The sequence below is a fragment of the Malania oleifera genome, chromosome 4 (genome assembly GCF_029873635.1).
Source record: "Malania oleifera isolate guangnan ecotype guangnan chromosome 4, ASM2987363v1, whole genome shotgun sequence".
NCBI lineage: Eukaryota > Viridiplantae > Streptophyta > Magnoliopsida > Santalales > Ximeniaceae > Malania > Malania oleifera.
In genome coordinates this window covers 18,746,792-18,767,475 of record NC_080420.1, presented here as the reverse complement: position 1 = coordinate 18,767,475, position 20,684 = coordinate 18,746,792, and positions in this window count along the sequence as shown.

Genomic DNA, 20,684 nt, shown 5'->3' with positions numbered 1-20,684 from the left:
CCACCTAGTGGGACTTAAGGCTTGGTTTTGTTGTTGTTGTTGTATATTACAAAATAAGTAAGTTAAAAGAAAAACAGTGACTAAAAATATGAATAGCTAGATTGTTGATACATACAAAATTCATTTAAAGTATAATTTTGTATAAATATCAAGCCATTAACCATTGTCTAAATAGTCCAACTTTAAAGCTTGAATATAAAAGTTTGGTAATTTAGCATCATTTCTAAAATAAAAGTTAGAATTTTTTGCTGCCTTAACTCATTGGAATGAGTATGGATTGATAAATTAATTATCAGTTTGAGAGGAAACAGGTGTGCGCAGTCACTATAACTCAAAGCAGAATGTTAATTAAATGAGTAGCAACAAACTAAAATATGAGAGTTGATGTTCAAATACATGATAGGTTTGATTAAAATCATCTCCCAAGGATGGAAATGGCCAAGTAGCTTCAACAATAGAATTATTGAAATTGCAAACCTAGTTGCAGAGACCCAGAATCACAAAATGAACACAAATTTCTCTTGCCGATTGACTTTTAAGTAATGTTTTCAAGGCCTTGGATTTGATTTTATGTGATGGATGAAAGTCAATACAATTTCGTACTGTGTTTTGTTCGAGTCTATAAAGATCCAAATTCAAAAGTTAAAATTCAAACTTCGAGATGCTAGGGTTAAGATTCTTTGTCCTCCCCTTCAATTTGGAAGTATCTAGACCCTCAACTCCCTTCATTAGGGTCTCCAAAAGATGAAAAAACCTATTTTGCTCCTTTTGCAATCATTCAAATGAATCAAGAAATCACATTTTGTTTCAGGACAATTTCTCTAACTTTGTGTTTGGAGAGATCTTAGATTTGTATTTGTATTGAATTTGAATAAGATGAAATATAAAATTGTATTGAAATTTATTTAAATTCACTCAATTACAAATCCAAATTCACTAAAAGAAGTCAATCATCATAGAGTTGATATTCAAAGTAAAGCCGCTCTTATCTTCTTCTTTTTTTTCATCCATAAATGATAAATTATATTGATCAAAAGGAAATGTACAAAGAAAAAACTCTAGGCATACCCCCAACAAGAAGGCCAAAACTCCAATTCAAACCAAAGCAAGTAACAAAAGTTACACATAACTTGGGCATACCAAGGGGCTCAAAGGCCAATCCAAAACAAGAAGTGTTGAAACAAGGAAAAAACCAAGTTATAAATACAATCAAAACTAGGCATACCGAGAGAAAAAACATCCATCAAGAGCATTTGTGACAAACCATCGACAGAATTGAGGTAACTGTCGACGATTAGCCCAGGTAGTTACTCAAAATTCAAGGGGGCCAAGATCCTTTGCTCTTTTTCTTACTCTTAGCAGGTTTAACACCATCCCCCTACACCTTACCATCCCCTTGATTCTTACCACTCTCTTTATCCACAAGAGGAGCTTTTCCTTTATCCTTAACCTTTTCAAGTACACCCTTACCTTGCATGGAGGGGGAATCTTTGGTTAAGGTTGCATTAGAGCACCCTGTAGAACACTTACTAGCTTCAACATTGCTTATATTTTTGGCCTTCAATTGTAAACTTGTGTCCTTTGCAAGAGCCTTTGCATCCACCTTAGTAGAGCCTAGGTTGACAAGTTTTTTGCTGTTTTATCTTTATTTTAAAATAATATATTAAATAACACCCTATTTGGGAAAACATTTCTCAGAATGACTCTCACGTAATCTCACTGATTGGTCTAGCGAGATTTGTTTAAAGGGGGTCAGTTGAGACGTCGACACGTGGCAAGCAAATCTTGTTGGACTGTCTAGCGAGATTTGCCTGAAAATAGAATGACGACTAACTCCATCTGTCTACTCAGTCATCCCTCCTTGTCAGCTGCATTTAATGGGCTTAAAAAAAAAAAAAAACGGGTCTTAGGCGTCAGCTAGAGGGGTAGCAAGGAGAGAGGAGAGAGAGGCGAGGGGGGGGTCAAATTCTGTCAGAGTGTCAGCAAATAAAAAAAACAAAGCAATGGGGGGTGAGTGGATGTGTTAGCGGGAGGGGAGAGAGGAGAGAGAGTGGAGGGGGAATTGGTTATGTAATTATATATATATATATATATATATATATATATATATATTTGTTATAATTTGTTATATTCAAATTTTTTATTTCATAATACTTTAAAAATATCGAAATTTAGTTTAAAAAAAATATCAAGACTCAGAAATTAGGACTTAAAATTTTAAAATACCAGGACTCAACTTAAAAATACCAGGACTCAATTTAAAAATATCGGGACTCAATTTAAAAATATTAGGACTCGATTTAAAAATCTCCAGGTCATTTACATTTATGTCATTTATTATCTCATTTCAGTAGAAGTACATAAAACACATAAAGTTTCAATTAAATTGTGAAATTATGTGCCAATTTATTGTAATTAATATAAAAAAATTTTAATTATAAAATCTTGTGCAAATCGTTTAACATTTCAATTTTGATTATACAAAAATTGAAGCCAAAAAACTGAAAAAATAAAATTATATATTTATCTAAAAAATGTTATCCAATTTATGACTCTTAATTTATCAATTTTACTACCTATAATTATCTAATAAATAATGACAAAAAAGGTGGAGGGATAAGGATGGGAGGTTTTCTCACGTATCACCGATGTGGGTTGAAATCACGTTGATGAAAGCATGCATAAGGCACACAGTGCACCCTCACTCTCACTTTCTTACACACACATGCCACCATGCCCCTGAGCCCAACCATTGCCCATGACCCAGTGAGTGCGACTACAATACGTGTCCATAGGTACCCTCCTCGTAACTCTAACAAAGCCCACCTATAAATAGTGGCCTAGGGCAACAGACGAACCCACCTTCTCCATTTTGTGTTCAATCTCACTTCCCAATCTCTCTCTGAAGGCCTCTGCATCCCATCCCACTCTCTCTCTTTTGCCGGTAATTTCATTGCTTCATTTGCCAAATTCTCTCGAGCTTTGATCTTTAGTTTTTCGTCTTGTATTGAGAGGGTTATGTGGTTCTAATTTCTATTTTGATCGGTGTCTGCATTAACTTTGCTGTTTTTTTTGTTTTGTTTTGGGAATTGGGTGGATCTGTTCCGTAATGTGAATCAGTGTGTATTGGGATTCATTTCTTAGTGAGGTATTTTTTTGGTGAAAACAGGTGGTGTATTATGTTTCTGGACTATTTTAACATCTATTGGGTATGAATTTTGTAATGTGTAAAAACTCAATACTAAGTTAATTTAGGATTGATGGTCTTTTAAAATAACTTAGTACATAAGAAATACCTAATATGGCTATAGTCCCCAAGTCAAATTGTCGATACCCCAATTTTAACCAGGCTACCTTGAGGAGACCCGGTGTGTTCAAAATTGACTTGAATCCCGAATGGGAGCATGTGATGGAACCCAGTGAATTTTTGAGTCACCATGAATTTTAATTGAACCTTGGAATTCTAATTGAGACCCGATGAATTTTGAAGTCCCAAGGAAATTAGATCGAGTCCCAGTGTTTTAATCAAGTACCGGTGTTCTTAATTGAGTCATGGTGTCTTTAATCGAGTCCCGACATTTTAACAAGTGTCCCGGTATTTTTGCATCAGGTTCGGGTCCTTTGGTGTTCGAAAAAAAAAGAGAAATTTATAAAATACAAAAAGAAATAAGAAAAACATACTAAGAAAAGAGAAGCAAATAAAAGGCAAAGAAATAAAAACTGGATTTGCATGCATCATCCCCGCGAAGTGTGCAACGGAAAGGGCATGTGTGCAAGTATGATTCTGCCCAGGAATAAAGGAATGGGCAGGCAGGGAGAATAAAAATTTGGCATGACCATTTGCCTTTGCAACCACCACTCACGTTCCTTATAAATGGGGAGTCTTCATTCCTTCACGGGGCACACACGGCTGAGGGGGGCATTCAATTTTTTTACTATTCATTTTTTCCTATGGATTTTCTCTCCCAGTTGGCTGCTCTCCTGAGGGCTCTCTGAAATCTCTCCAGCCATTTCGCCTTTGTCCTTTAATCTCCCTCTCACTCTTGCTGCTCCATACCAGATCTGAACCAGCTGCAACCCCTCACCTCTACCCACAGCACACGAACCAGAGTTCCCCCAACTCTCCCATGTCACGCCCCAAACCCCGAAATGGGACCCAAAGGTGAAAATGTAACCTAACATGTCCCTATATCATACAAATCATCCATAGATACAGTACAAAGGATGAGGGTCCGTCCCCGTGAGGTTCCTAAGCACCCTAAACACATCCAAACACAATCATATACGCAACGAAAAAATGTCATTCTATATATACATATGCAGTAGCATACCAGAGTCTATACAAGATAGACAGACAGACTCTATCATACAACATACAACTAGGTGCCTAACACATCCCAAAATGGCAACCCATCAAAACACAGTCCTAGCACTTACCCAAGCGCTAATCGCAGTGTACCGGCCACTACGCTCCCTACACCAGGACGCTAGTTCCGGTTACTCGAAGGACCTGTAAAAATGTATGTATAGTAGGGGTGAGACACCTCTCAGTAAGGAAGAACATAGGTTATATCGGTATGTGGCATTTGAGTGTTATCATGATGCAACATACACGCAATTAAATGCAGCCCAATACTAATTTCACAACAGTGCCTACAAGCACACACACATACATAATCAACAATCCCGGTGTCATCACACCCATCAGCCCAAAGCCGGCCCACGACATACTACGTTGGCTCGTAGCCAACCCGCGAACACGGCGCCACCAGCACATGGCTAGTCCCTAACTCTTATGGCATCGTACCGGCGCTAACTGGTGGATCCACACCCTTCAGCCTGATCTACCGGAATCAGCTCACGTCCTCAGATATAGAGTCGGACCTTTGCCAACCTATGGCCAGCAATTTCATACGCCCTCGGATATAAAACTGGACACTCTCAGTACCTGGAACAATTTGGAACCGCGTCCCTACTAGCATTTCAACATATCACACACACATGCATGCTTATATAACTAAACAAACCAGACCCATTTGGTAATCTAAAATCATGGTTTTTCCAAACATATACAGTTTAAAACAAGTCAAGGCATGACCATCCCCATAACACAGTATAAATCAACATATATGTTTGGTTTTCAACAAAACCAGGGATACAACCCGTTGCCCCCTTTTTCCCAAAACTGTAATTATGAAAAACCCATTGTTTTCCCCATTAGATCCCCTCAAATGAGTACAAAAAACACACATAGGATCGTGGACCACAGTTCCACCGAGTCCGATTTCAAAAATAATCGATATAAAAATAATTCCCCTTACCTTTTCCTTGAATAGAAAATCTCGAACTCTAAGGTCCCTAAACAACGAATTGAGTTCCAAAACCTACAATCAAAAGTATATAATATACTCACAAGACTGTTCCTTACAAAACTACCGGATTAGAATTGAAAACCGAGCCTTACCTTGATTTTAAGTTAAAACCCGAAAATCTCTAAAACGGGATTCCAATCCATAGAACTTGTAGAGAATCCTTCCACGATCCTCGTGGTAACTTCAGATTCACGATTCTAACGACGAAAGACGAGAAAATCTAGAGAGAGGAAGTGTAGGGAGATTTCTAGAGAGAGAGAGAAAGAGAAGATATTTGTGTTTCTTAATGGTTAAGCAATGAAGTTTCTATTTATAGCCCCTTTGACCCGGGAAAATTCGTTGACGAAATGGTGTACTCGTCGACGAGGCTCTATAGTCCTCTCATCGACGGGACAGAGGATTCGTTGACGAACCCTGATATCACCGGTTCCTGAGACTCCTCGGCTTCTCCTCGTCGATGAGCCTCTGAACTTTGTCGACGAGAGATGCATGGCCTTCTTCGATGAACTCTGGCTTCATCGACGAAGCCTATTCAAATACCAATTTTACCCCTCTCTTATTTATTTAAACCCATCTATCACGGTTTGGGTTCTTACATCGCATCTATCGAAGTCCATCACCATCCTCCAAAACCACAGCTCCACAGTGGCAAGCAAACTTGACCACACTCAACCCTCAGCCTCGGCCTGCCTTTAGACCAACAGATCCGACCACCTCTCTCTCTCTCTCTCTCTCTATCTTCGTCTCTCACCATCTTCCCTCTACTTCACCGCCCACTTCTCCCATAGCCTCCATGGCCAAACCACAAACGCTACGACTCCTAACTCTGTTCACGCACCCACACGACCGTGAACGTGACCAACAGATCCCACCACCACAATCATCGTCTCCAACTCCGTTCGCAAGCATGATTCCGAGCTTCACGTCTCAGAGCTGTAATGGCAAACTAGCGAACTCAGAGCTGAACTACGTTTCAGGTACTTCATCTCCATCCTTTTGATATGGTCTTGTTTCATATGGTTTAGTTTCTCACCTTTGATTCCGAGCATTGATCTCACTTCTACTACTCTAATCCGACGATGCTTCACTGATAATCAATATGCTCAAGCTCTCCTTGATTTAAGGTCCTTTTTCTTTGGGTTTCTATTTTTCTCATACCCACACAGAAACAAAAAATCTAGTACTCTGTTTATTCGTTTGCCTCAGCATCTCCCACACGCCCACGGTCAGCTCCCATCTCTCTCATGATCCCTCTGCCTCTCTCGGATCTCACCATCTCGGTCCCCCTCTCTCTTTCTCTCTCTCTTCTCTAGGCATAGCTACGCCACCCTCAAAGTACAGGCCACGCATAACTGCATTCTCATCTCCTCTCTTATGTGAATATTCCAGCTCGCCTTAAGTGTGATGGAAGCCAAATTTCACTTTCTTAAGATTGTGGGTATTGGATTTAAAGCCGGAGTCGAATCAAAAGGTCGTCTCCTGTATCCGAAATTGGAAAACAGTAATGAGGTAGAACTAACTGTTCCACCTGCGGTGCGTGTAATCTGCTTCAAGCCAAACATAGTTTGCTGCACTGGGGTTGATAAGCAAAGGGTGCATCAATTTGCTGCTTTTGTTCGTAATTGCAAGCCTCCTGAGATTTACAAAGGCAAGGGTATAATGTGCATCGGTGTAGTTATCAAAAAGACTATATATATACACACACACACATACACATGTATATGTACATATAATATATACTCACCACACGCACACCCTCTCACACACACTGATGCATGCTGCACACACACTAAAACACACAATTGTGCACACACACACTACAACACACACTCCTTCACTCACTGTGCACTCACCTGCCCACACACTCAGACACTGTTCACGTACGCTTGTACACACTTGCACTCACTAAAAAACACATACACACTGCTGCACATACCACACGCACATAGTAAACACACACGTTTGCACATACTAGAGCACACCCTAGAGTTCACACCCACTGCTACACACACCCATATATACATCACCCATGCACTAACTCTCTCTCACACACTTACACACACACAAGCACATGTACATCGCCCATGGACTATCCCACACACCCTCTCTCACACACTTACACAGGCACCCACTCACGTATGCATGCATGCCACCCCTCACATACTCATTCGTGCATGCGTTCATGTACCCTCCCATGTACGTGCATATACATGCACGCAATTTCTCACGTACACATGCACACAATACTCTCATGCGTTCACACATTCACAGTCACACATTCATAATCACACATACACACATGCATGCGCATGCATTCATACACTCACACAAGTATATTTGTACTCGTTCATCCATTCTAACACTCACAAACATGCAACACTTTCATAAATTCAAACACGCTCTCACACACACGTACTCATATCCATACACTCATTTATGTACATTGTAGTCTTACATACACATTCACATTCATGCACATGCATGCATGAACTCATGCACACATTCACGTGGTCATGCACATACATGCATGCCATTTCACACAAACACGCGTACGCAGGCATTCATGCACCATACATCATTCGTGCACTTTAACCTACACTTGAACACACACAGTCCACGCGTAAGGCAACGCGTGTTGACTCACTGGTCTCGACCAAGACCCTAAACTGGTTTTTCCCTGAACTGGTCAATGTTTGACCGGTTTGTCATCTCTCAAACCGGTTCACGCTGGTTTTCTCCATTTTACTTGACTATTATTTAGATATTTAGAAAATTCACAAAAACACCGCATGTTGGCTTGATGGTTTCGCTCAAGACCTTAAACTGGTTTTCCCTTAGACCGGTCAACGTTTGACCGGTTCATCATTCGCCGAACCGATTCACACCAGTTTTCTCCATTTCACTTGTATATTTTTATTTAGATATCCAGAAAATTCATAAAAATCACAAAATTCTTGAAAAATCCAAAAAAATATTTACATACTTTGATTTTCATAGTTTTATTTTGTGCTATTTTGAAATTTGGGAAAAATAAAAAAAATTACAAAAAATGTTTTTACATTTAGGAAAAATTACAAAAATATTTTTTAGGTATAGAAAATCATTTTCATCCCGAACAAACTACAAAAAAAAACCTCTCGAAATAGTATTTTCCTACTTAGAAAAGCCTACAAATTTCAAAACCCTTGGGAGCGTATTTTGTACCTTATTTTCTTGATTTTTCTTCCGATGATTACAACCAAGGGTAAAGACTTTTTGGAGTATTGGATTGTCCTGGTTATGAGGGAATACCTATATAGTATTTTCATTCTTTTGATTTTTTGAAAGGGAGTTAATTTTGACAGACTTATTAGATTTACTTTGGGGATAATTTTTTATTAATCTGGTACCGTTCGTAAGAACGGGCGCGTAAGTGGTGCTATGACCTTCCTCTCGCGTAACCGTACTCCCGAACCCGACTCTAGTTACGCAGACCGATTCTACCCCCTGACGGGGTAGCAATCAAGTATTCTAACCGCACTTGAAAAGGTTAGTGACGACTTCATTACATATTATTTTTCACGAAAAATACTTTTTCAAAATCGCACATCCATTTCTCCCAATTTGCAGCCGAACTCACATTTTTGCTAGAGAGAGGGCTTCTCTGGCAAGGTCTGGGATGTCGCGACACAAATCATAAATAGTTTCACGTTCTTTTTTTTCCCCATCTAAAGAGAAAAACATAAGTAAGACACTTAAAGATTTGACTGTGGAAGATAAAAACTCTTCGCTAAAAACTATTGGACAATCAAATCAGACACATATATGAATTCAAATATTTATTTCACCTTTATTTTTCTTAATTGAATAATATGATGATCTTGGGTTATTAGGTTTTATGGATTAAAGTTATTTCTAATAATTTTCTCCATGAAATAGTTTTTTTTTTTTCGTCGCCTATCTCCTTTACTAAAAATTTTAGTTTAGTATTGGGATGAGGAAGTAAATGACTGAAAATATGAGAACCCAAGAAATATTTCTACCAATGAATATAATGTAAGTTTGAATCTTGCCGTCATTTACGCCGGAGGGATATGGACAATCATGATTTGAAATAAAAAAAAAATTACTTCTTTGATTTTTTGCATTTTCTAAACTATCAAAGGAAGCATAAATTTTAAAAAGTCAAAACCTCCCTTTCTTCCAACACCGCCTTCAACCCAAGACCACAAACAACCGAACAAGCCCTAGCCTCACGCCTCGTATAATTGAGTTTCGACTCCCCTAAATTAATAGGGAATAGAGTTGGATTAATTAGTTAAGAATCAAAATTTGTTTAAAATGATTAATTTTTTTTTTTTTAAAGTTGAAAGTTAATATTAAGATCATTTGATTCTTGATTTGCAAGTTTGTCTCTAAATTTTATTTAACTTTTTTTTTTTATTGTTAATTTCTTAAGATCTCATTTGGAACTTGGAAAATTTTTTTTTTTTTTTTAAAAAAGAGCAAATAAATTCATAGGAATTTATTTATTTTTTATATATTTGATTATCAAGAAAAGCGTGAAAAAAAAAATCAAATCAATTTACAAAAGTTTAATTTTGCACATTATTAATATATATATTTTAAAATATATAATCAAATTAAAATAAATTGTTATTTTTAAAATTATTTGATAAAGAGGAAATATAGTGGAAAACGAGCCTTTCTCTTTTTTTTTTTTTTTTTTCTTTTCCCAAAAACTTTTTTAACCCAAATAGACCCTATAGATGTCTATTTGAAAGGAGTCTGCTTTTTATATTATTTATGTACAATAAGAAAGAAATTACCCTATATATCTGTGCTCACATTGATGTAATTAAAAGAAAACTTTGAACCTTTTATACAAAAATCGAGAAAACCCCTATTTATATTTTTCATTCGACTGTATACACCACATTTTGTTTGTGTGAGGGGTAAATTGAAAATATATATATTTCCTCGAGGAGATAGTCATTCAAGCTTTATCAACAAACATTCATAAAAAAAATATACTAACATTTAAAAATGGTAAGAGTCTATGTCCAATTTATACAACTAGATCCACTTGTAATAAATCCCAAAAATAGTCATCAAAACATAAAAAAAGAAAAAAATGAAAATCACAGACAGACTTTTCTAGCCACTTTGCCAATGTCAGCTTGGGAGGGGTAGCTGATAACGAAGAGATGCATGGTCTCTCCATCTTGGAGGAGAGAGTCAAAGAACACCTCCACAGACAGAGGCCTCCAACTTGCATTTAGGAAATTGTGATGGGCTCCGCAAAAAAGACTAGGGGAGGGCGACTCGCTAGCTTACAGCTGATGCAGCTATGAAAAGAGAGAAAGGAGAAGGGGGTTTCAGTAGAGCGCGTCAAACTTTAAAAAAATTCCTAGAAATTTAACCCTCGTATTTGAAGGATCCACCGCAACAGGCAGTCATAGAGGTGGCTAAAAGTCTCGATCCACCGACATCTCACTAGGATTTCATTCACCCAAACGCATAATCGCCTGTGCCTAATAGAGATGCGGTGAGGAACAAAGGCTAGCCATGAATTTTTCATTGCAAACGTATCCACCGAGGCACTCAGTCGTTGCTAGAGGCGAATGTCAACTTCAAAAATTTAGTCCATACAATGACTTCCCCCAAATTTATGATTACAGCTAATATTTCAAATTCATTACCATTAATGCCAGTCTATTAGAGAAATATCCATACTTTTTATTTTTCAAGTATTATATAATTATTATAGAGCAGGTATTTAAGAATAATCTGAGATCTTGTTTCTTGACTCATGTATATATATACGCCCTTGTAATGTTGAATAATATAGGAAAATGTCTTTCTTCAAATTTAACATGGTATCAAAGTCCTAGGTATTCTTAACCTATTTTTTTCTCACCACCCTGAACTCCATCGTTGTCGGTTCTCGTCACCCAACCCTGACGACATCTTTGACGCCATTCTCCCCTGAACTCCATTGCCAACAGTAGATCTGCGAGTTTGCCCCCGACGATCACCACCACACTCGCAGCTCCAATGCCATTTTTTTCCAGTGTCCTTGGCTTTTTCTTTTTCAGGCTCCTGCCTTTGGGTCGTCTTCTCCAGCGAAGAGCAGCAGTAGCAGTTCTCTCATTCCTCTCTCTTCCAGCATCTCTCTAGTATCTCTGACTCGTCTCATCGTCTCTGATCATCTCTTGTTTCAGCCGTCGTCGTCTTCGGCGCTTGCAGTAGTCTTGAGTTGCCTTCTCTTGCGGCATCTCTGCTTGTTGCTCCGACTCTAGCATTATTCTTGTCTTCAGATAGTTTTTCCGGCAATAGATCCTCAAGCTCACAGCCTCTCTATTTCTCCGATCATCCCTCAACATTTCTATCTATCAATATCCAGCAGCTCTCAGATCTCTTTTTGTTTATCTCTCTCTATCTCATTTCTCTACTCTCAGCATCTCCACCTGGAAAAGGCTCCCAAGCGGCACTCCGACGGCACCTTTGGCTTCTCTAATTACACAATCACTGAATTTGCCTTTTGGTTCTTACGCCGATATTATCAAATCAAAGATTTATATTTTTTTGGCCGTCGCACAGATCGGATCTAACCCGATTTGGCGGTTTGATTCATCGGAACTGCTTTGGCATTATGACCAACATCACATCTAGTTCTTCAATGACTGCAAATACTATCACAGGTTCTTTAACTTCTTTTGAGATTGCTATCACTGGTCTCACCAGCGAACAATACCGTCCACTTTTGGATTTTTTATCGCCCTTGAACACAAACTCTGCCAATTCTGTTGGTAACCTTACCTCTTGTCATTCTGCTTCTTTATCTAATACTAAATGGATTGTTGATTCAGGTGCCTCCGATCATATGACTTCCAATTTGTCTTCTCTTGATAATACTAAACTTCTTAATCAGTCATGCCCCATTAAGCTTCCCAATGGTGACATTGTTCTTGTAACTCATACCGGCATTGTGCGATTTTCTCCTGTTTTCTCTATTTCTAATGTTCTTTATGTATCTTCATTTAAATTTAATTTATTGTCCATCAACAAACTTACCACTGATCTCAATTGTGTTGTTATATTTTTTTTCCTATCTTTTGTATTTTTCAGGACCTATCAACGAGAAGGCTGATTGGAACGTATGAAGTACGAGATGAACTTTACCACTATAAACCTCCCTCCGCCTTAGTTTTCCACTCTCATTGTGTTTTTGACACTACTCTTTGATATCAACGTCTTGGTCACCCTTCTATTTCATGTATTCCGAAAACTTTAATTATTTCTTGTTCTCATTTACCTTGTGATATTTGTGTTAGAGAAAAGTACATTTGTTTACCTTTTTCTTTAAATATAAATAAGAGCACATTTTGTTTTAATCAGATTTGTTGTGATATATGGAGTGGTTATCCTACAACTTCACTCTCTGGTGCACATTATTTTTTAACAATCATGGATGACTACTCGCGTGCTACAAGGATCTATATTATGCGCATGAAATCTGATACTTTCACTTGACTTAAAAATTTTTGTGCGATGATAAAAAATCAATTCAATTGCACTATTAAGCACATGCGCACTGATAATGGTGGAGAATTTCTATTCACTCCACTTCAAACTTTTTTCCATTATCAAGACATTTTTCATGAATGCACATGTGTGGATACACCTTAACAGAATGGTGTTGCTGAGCGTAAACATCGTCATCTTCTTAATGTGGCTTAGTGTTTACGTTTTCAAGCTAATCTTCTCATCTCTTTTTGGAGTGAACGCATTCTCACAGCTACTTATTTAATTAACAGTACTTCTTCACCCAGCCTTAATCATAAGTCCCCTTATAAACTTATTTTTCAGAAACCACCATCATATACACACTTGCGAGTGTTTGGGTGCTTGTGCTATGCCAAAACTGCTCGCCAACATCGCGATAATTCTTTCATCGTGGTCTTCGATGTGTTTTCTTAGGTTATCTTACTCATCATTAGGCTTATCGTGTATACTATCTTGAAAAAAAAAAAATCCATCTCCCATGATGTCACTTTTGAAGAAAATGTTTTTCCTTATCATCTCATGCCTCCAACTCCTACATTTTCTCTGGTCCTTCCCCTTCCTGTTCCTAATATACACCCTTCCTACACTTTACCTACCCAACCAACCACACCTACCCCTAGCCCCTCATTTCTCCCTTGGTATCCTCACCGACACCCTTTGTTGGGCTTTTTGTGGAGTCTAGTTGTGTCTTAATTTGGATGATGACCTGACCTCTGTTTAATTAGAGATTTCTATCCTAAGGGCTCAAGCCGCAGCGCTTATGGACTAAGCGGTACAAGCCGTACTTGTGGGGGTCTGGGGGCAACGCCCCCGGGGAAAATTTTTGGAGCCCATTCGGAACAGAACCCTAGGCGCAACATATAAAAAGGGTGCTTTCGGGTGATTAGGGTTGGGGTGGTTGTATCCGCAAGAGAGAGCGAGAGTGAGAGAATTGTATCGCCACACTCTTTGTGCTTTCTTCCAAATAATATTGAAATCCCTGCAACTCCGTGGACGTAGGCAAAATTGCCAAACCACGTAAATATTGTCTTGTGCGTGTGATTGAATTTTTCTTTGGCGTTATTCTTTCTCTATTTGTTTCTCATAGGTTTCGGGAATTTGTTCGTATATTCCTAACACCCTTACCCTCACCCCCTTCCCCACCACCCCCTCCACCCATCTCTTCATGGTCTAAACGATTTGTCACACATTCGTCTTACTTGGATGATTATATCTACCCTATTTTACCAAAGTCGTCCAAGGCTTCACAAGTTTCAAGATTTTCCTCAGGTATGGTTCATTGTCTTTCCTCTTTTTTATCTTATCATCATTTTTCTAATCAACATTTAGCTTTTCTTTCTATTTTGTCCCAACATATCGAACCCACCTCATATTCTCAAGCTGTGCTACACCCACATTGGCATGATGTCATGACTTCTGAAATCCAAACCTTAGAAGCCAATCATACATAAGTTTTTCAACATCTCCTACTTGAAAAAAAACCAATTGGTTGTAAATGAGTGTTCAAAACAAAAATTTGGGCCGATGGATCCATAAAGTGACACAAAGCTCGCTTGGTGGCCAAGGGCTACACTCAGGTATAAGGTTTGGATTATCATGACACTTTTTCTCCTATTTCTAAACTAGTTACTATTAGGTGTGTTCTTGCAATGGTTGCAGCTCAGAATCAGCATCTCCTTCAATTGGACGTCAACAACGCTTTTCTCTATGGTTACCTCAATAAGGAGGTTTATATGACCCCTCCATCGGGTTATTGCAAATAGGGGGAGACTCGTGTTTGTCGTCTTCAGAAATCACATTATGACCTTAAGCAAGCCTCTCGCAATTGGTTCTCTAAATTATCTTCTGTTTTACTTGCTGAGAGTTTCACCCAATCTTAGGCCGATCACTCTCTCTTCACCCGCTCTCGGGGTCGGTCTTTTACTCTTATTCTTCTTAATGTTGATGACATTCTCATGGTAGGCAATGATTTCTCTGATATTAGTACTTTCAAAGTCATGCTTGCTCAAACATTCAAACCAAAGGATTTTGAAAAATTGAAATATTTCCTTGGCCTCGAAGTTGCTCGCTCTCCCACTGGCATATTTCTTAAACAACGAAAATATGCTCTTGACATCCTCACTAATAATGGTCATCTTGGTACTCGTCCTGCCAAATTTCCTATGGAACAAAATTTCAAGCTCAATAATACTGATGATGATCTTCTCTCCGATCCAAGCTCGTTTTGATGACTCGTTGGACGTTTGATATATCTCACCATCATTTGTCCCAACATTGTATTTTCAGTAAACATTCTATGTCAATTTATGCACCAACCCATACAACCACATTATGATGTTGTTGTACATGTTCTTCGATACATTAAGGCATCTTCAGGCTAAGACTTATTTTTTCCTACTGCCAACACTCTTCAAGTCTCAGCCTATTCTGATTCGGATTGGACTAGTTGTCCCCTCACTCGCCGCTCCACCACTGATTTTTTCATTCAGTTGGGCACTAGTCTAATTTCCTAGCGCACTAAGAAACAGACTGCAGTCTCTCACTCCTCCGCCAAAGCTGAATACCGGGCACCTGCTTCCACTACATGTGAACTTACTTGGCTCAAAACTCTTTTAAATGATCTTAGTGTACCGCATTCCCAGCCTATGCTCTTATATTATGACAACCAAGCAGCTCTTCACATTGCCCAGAATCCTGTTTTCCACGAACGTACAAAACATATAGAAATCGATTGTCATATTATTTGTGAAAAGTTAGGGGTTGACCTCTTCTTCACTAAACATATTTCTACCCACAGTCAGCTTAGTGATATCTTCACCAAAGCTTTGGGTCGTGAACATTTCCAAGACTTATCACGCAAGTTGGGCATTACAGATCTCCATGCTCCAACTTGGTGGGGAGTATTAGAGAAATATCTACACTTTTCATTTTTCAATTATTGTATAATTATTATAGAGCAGATATCTATGAGTAATTTGGAATCTTATTCCATGACTCATGTATATATATATACAACCTTATAATGTTGAATAATATAGAAAAATGCCTTTCTCCAAATTTAATGCCGTCATTAGGAAATTAAGGGTAGCAATGATTTGTGCACAAATTTGGATTCTATTTGTAACTCCAAATTAATAAAATTGGTGTACAAATTATCTTGTAGAATATCCCAACCAAATCTATACATCAATACAAATAACTTAGCACTAAAACAGGCTCAGCGCCCCTCTCTCTCTCTCTCTCTCTCTCTCGCCCAAGACACCACACCCATCGCCTTTGCGAGCATGGTGATGTGCATGGCTGTTTAGGATACTCATCACAGGATCCTTAATATTCCATTACGTTCATAAGTGTATTCTTACTTCCTCATCTTTCTCTTTAAAAGTCTATCTCTATATTAGTTTAATAATATGCAAAATGCCTTCCTGTCTTATTCTATAACATTAGCTTTTTCCTAGTAGAACCTTTAACTAATTCATTTGTTTCAAGTGGGTATGCTAATTTTCAAGCCTAAATTTAGTAGGAATCAAACTTTGCTAAATTTAGTATAAATTTGGTCAAAATTGATCTTCTATTTTTTGAAATAAAATATCCATTTTGATCTAAAGTTTTTTTTATAATTATATATAGAATAAGAATAAGAGCAAGAACTAGTCGCTATCACTCGCAATAATAATCCATATTACCTTTTTTTTTTTTTTTTTTTTCTAATTTATTTATTTTAGTTTTTTTCTACCTCTCTAAAATAGAAAAAGAATAACCGAACTATCTATAATGAAACCAAACAGTATAAATTACAATAAAACATTAGAACTACATTTAAAGACAAATCGGAGAGTGCACTTGAACGATCAAATTTCTTATCAATACTTATACTGCTTTTGGGAGCATGGATTTGGGACATTAGATTTGAATGAATTTTAATATCATTTTATATTACATCGTATCCAAACCCAATATAAATCCAAATCCAATACCTTTACAAACATAGGGTTATATTCAATTTAGGCAATTCCATTTTAAAACAAAAATAATTTAGCTTTATTAAACAATGATCCTCTAAGTAAAAATTAAGTCTTGCAAGTAATGTCAACGCTTGCAAACTTCTTCGAGATTACAATATAATCTCAAGAAGATTCAAATAAAATAAATATAGAAAATTTTAGTGTTCTTAATAGAAGCACTTGAATTTACTCCTCTCCTCTGGTTTATTGCAAGCTCAACCTAAGCCTCCTAGATAATTCTTTTTTCTCATTCTCAACTCTCTCAATTTTATTAAATATGCTTAGTTAGATTAAAAGGTCTAATATTGTTTACACTTATATATCTTGCATCTATCCATTTGCTAGTAATAGAAATTAGAAAGACTTCAAAAATGATGTTGCGCAATAGTTTTAAGAAGTCTAGTCGGACCAGCTCAAGTAGTAAGGGTGACTTGTAATTATGGTAATCCCAAGGTCACAGATTTAATTTCCCTTGAGGCATTACGTCGGTGAATTACAAGAGGTTTGTCAATGGGCGGGCAACTTTCACCCCCACAGGTTTAGTGCTGCACCCTAGTGTTTAAAATGACGCGATAGTGATTGAAGTTCTCGAGTTATCATATATATATATAGTTTTAAGAATTTTTATTACAATATACTTATACTCTTGCTTTTAGATAATTTTGTTAATAAATATTGTATAACACAAAATGAAGATACAAAGATATCAAGAAAATAAAATAGGAGGTTGTCACTAATAAATTTCAAAATACATAAAAACAATTAATTATAGAATTAACTTGTATATTGAAACCACTTTACATTATGATAACTAAAATTTAATAATCAATAGTCAAAGTCCCTTTTAAGTTATTCTATTCAGATTAGAAAACGTGTTCGAAGTTCCAATGTCTGGTTGCCCAATCAATCATGTCTTTGAAGTTCTATAATTGGTCAATATGCAAATTCAAAATTATATCGCAATTCCAATTTTCAAAAGTCCAATCAAATTAATTTTTTTTTTTTTAAAAGTGGGGTTTTAAATAGCATATAAAGCAATGAATCAATTTTATTAAAATATGGGCGCTTATTTCGCATCCATCCATGGATTAGGGGTATGCAATTGGTTGGTTTGTCAATTCGGTTAATTAATTGAACTAATTGAAAAAATTCAGTTAACTATTCATCATAACCGAACTATCCTTCTTACACAAACCTTATCCGACCAAACCAAATTTCGGTTAACTAAGTTTAATTGAATTAAATTATAATTAATTATGAAAAAAAATGTGATTGTATGCTTTCAATATTTAATTTATATTTAATTATTAATTAATTATATAATTCGGTTAACCAAAATGTAATTTCTCCATAACCAAACCGAATAACCGATTTTGCCAAAATATAAAATCGAGCCGAACCGTTCTAAAAATTAACCGAACCAAACCGACTGAATTTGGTCGGTTATTTCGATTAATTCAATTTTCACCGAATTATGCACACCCTGGACTATAGCTCGTAGAAAAAATTTTAAAATTATGTCATACATTAATTTTAAGAATCTTCATCGTAATATACTCAACTCTTGTTTTGAATAATTTACTTGAATATTTTATTATACAAAGTGAAGATGCAAAATATATTGAAAAAATAAAATTAAAAAGCATTACTACATAACATTTGCAAAATATTAATCAAAGACTTGGAAAGGGAGAATTGCTAAACATGAGCCAGCTACATGTAACGAATCGGAAGAAAAACTTTTCATTGAAAATCTACAACCTAAATTTAGATTAGATTTGACTTATTGACCAAATCTTATAAACTTAACATGGCTTACGAATATATTCCATTTTGACAACTCGAAAACACATCAATAGAACCCGACTTACGGTTTGGTGTAGGGGTGGCAAAATGGGTCAAAAACCGATGAGTGATTCGTGACCCGCCTATTTAAATTGAATTTGGATTTAACATAAACTGATCTGTTTATAAACGGATCAACCCGAATCGAACTGGTTTATTAAACAAATTAGACAGATTCAGATCGGATCACCCACGGATGACCCAGTTCCCCACCCCTAGTTTGGTGGTTCATATCACGACCTCCTTTAGAGAGATTCAAGGTTAATCAAATCTCGGTAGTGAGGATCCTTCCAATTTTAAAAGAGGGAGGGGGATTTTGGGGATATAGGTAGGAGGAGGAATTAGGAATTTGTGCTACGGGATGTCGTAATAGATCATGCATGTTATAGCTGGAGCCAGGAGACAGCCAGGAGAGCTGGAGTTAAGTTGGAGACGCTGTCCATTCATGGAGCTGAGTTGGAAAATGCGGTGTATTTATCTCCCTCCATTGTAACTTCCCATGTTTTGATTGATTACGTTTAAATTGTAATTAAATTGTGATTGAAATGTTAACCCTATAAATAGAGGGCTGAGGAATGATACAATAACAATGTGAGAAGCTCAGAGAGCAGAGAGGAGAAAGAGGAGGAAGAGAGGGAGGGAGAGAGTGAGAATTGTAATTTTTCGGCGAAATAGTGAATATTTGGTGTATGCTTCGTGGACGTAGGTCGATATTGACCAAACCACGTTGAATTTTTGATGTCACATTTTTCTGGATGCTCACAGGTTCCTATCAGTGCATTGGTAAAGAAAAAAAAAAAAAAACACACACACACACACACACACACATCAAAACAATTTCCTAAAAATATTCAATTGAGTCTCCTCTCATTCAATTGGTTTCCCAAAAAAAAAACGCGTTCGAACCAAATGAACTCTAAAGTAAGAGTTGACAAGTAAATCAAAAAAATGTTTCATATCAAAGTAAATTCATAAGATAAAAATTTTGAGTCTCAAAATTTTCTTTCATTACATGGGTTTTTATTAGTAATTGTATATGTAAAAATAGAATGGATCTCTTTGGCATTCAAAACCCCATTTTTTATAATTAAGAATTAAAAGTAAAAACATATATAAACGAATCAAAACTTTTTCATGTTATTAATAAAAAATTATATCCAATATCAGGGTCCTCTCAATTTATGATATATACTTAGTTGGATTCTTTTCGAAAAATAAAAAAAATTAATAGTTTATTTAGAGATTAATTAAAATAATTGAACTAAACAATTATCTCTTATTAATGTAGAATATGAGATAGCAAAATATTATATATATATATATATATATATATATATATATATATGCATGTCTGTGTGTACAATTTAATTTTAATATTTTATAACAATACTTTCTGATGAAATCATAAAATGTTATGTTGCATAGTGTTTAAACAATTAAATAGTTAAATATAGAATATTTTGCATAGGTCTATGCTAGTAAAAGGAAACTTAAAAACAAAAGTTAGACATTTACTTTTTTTGAAAGGTTTCTATTATAATTTTTTTCAAGTAATACCATGATACAAAATGAAGATTAACGATCTATACTACTTAATAAAAGAAATTCCACATGCAAGAATATTACCAAAATATATTTCATTATTTAAAAACAATATTTAGCAAATACAGAATTGGAAAAATATATTAAATAATTATCGAGTGATGAAATTACTATCTATATCTGATTTAGTTAAATGGTAATCTGGATCAAATAATTCATAACTATTCATCCATAGAATAGTAAACAAATGATCGAATTAAGAAAAATATTCTTGACGAATATTCACCCCTTCGGAGCTTTCAAACTTATACCTCCATCTAAATTTGCACATACTCAAACAATTCCTTGTATAAATGGAAGCAGCGTCGTAGCT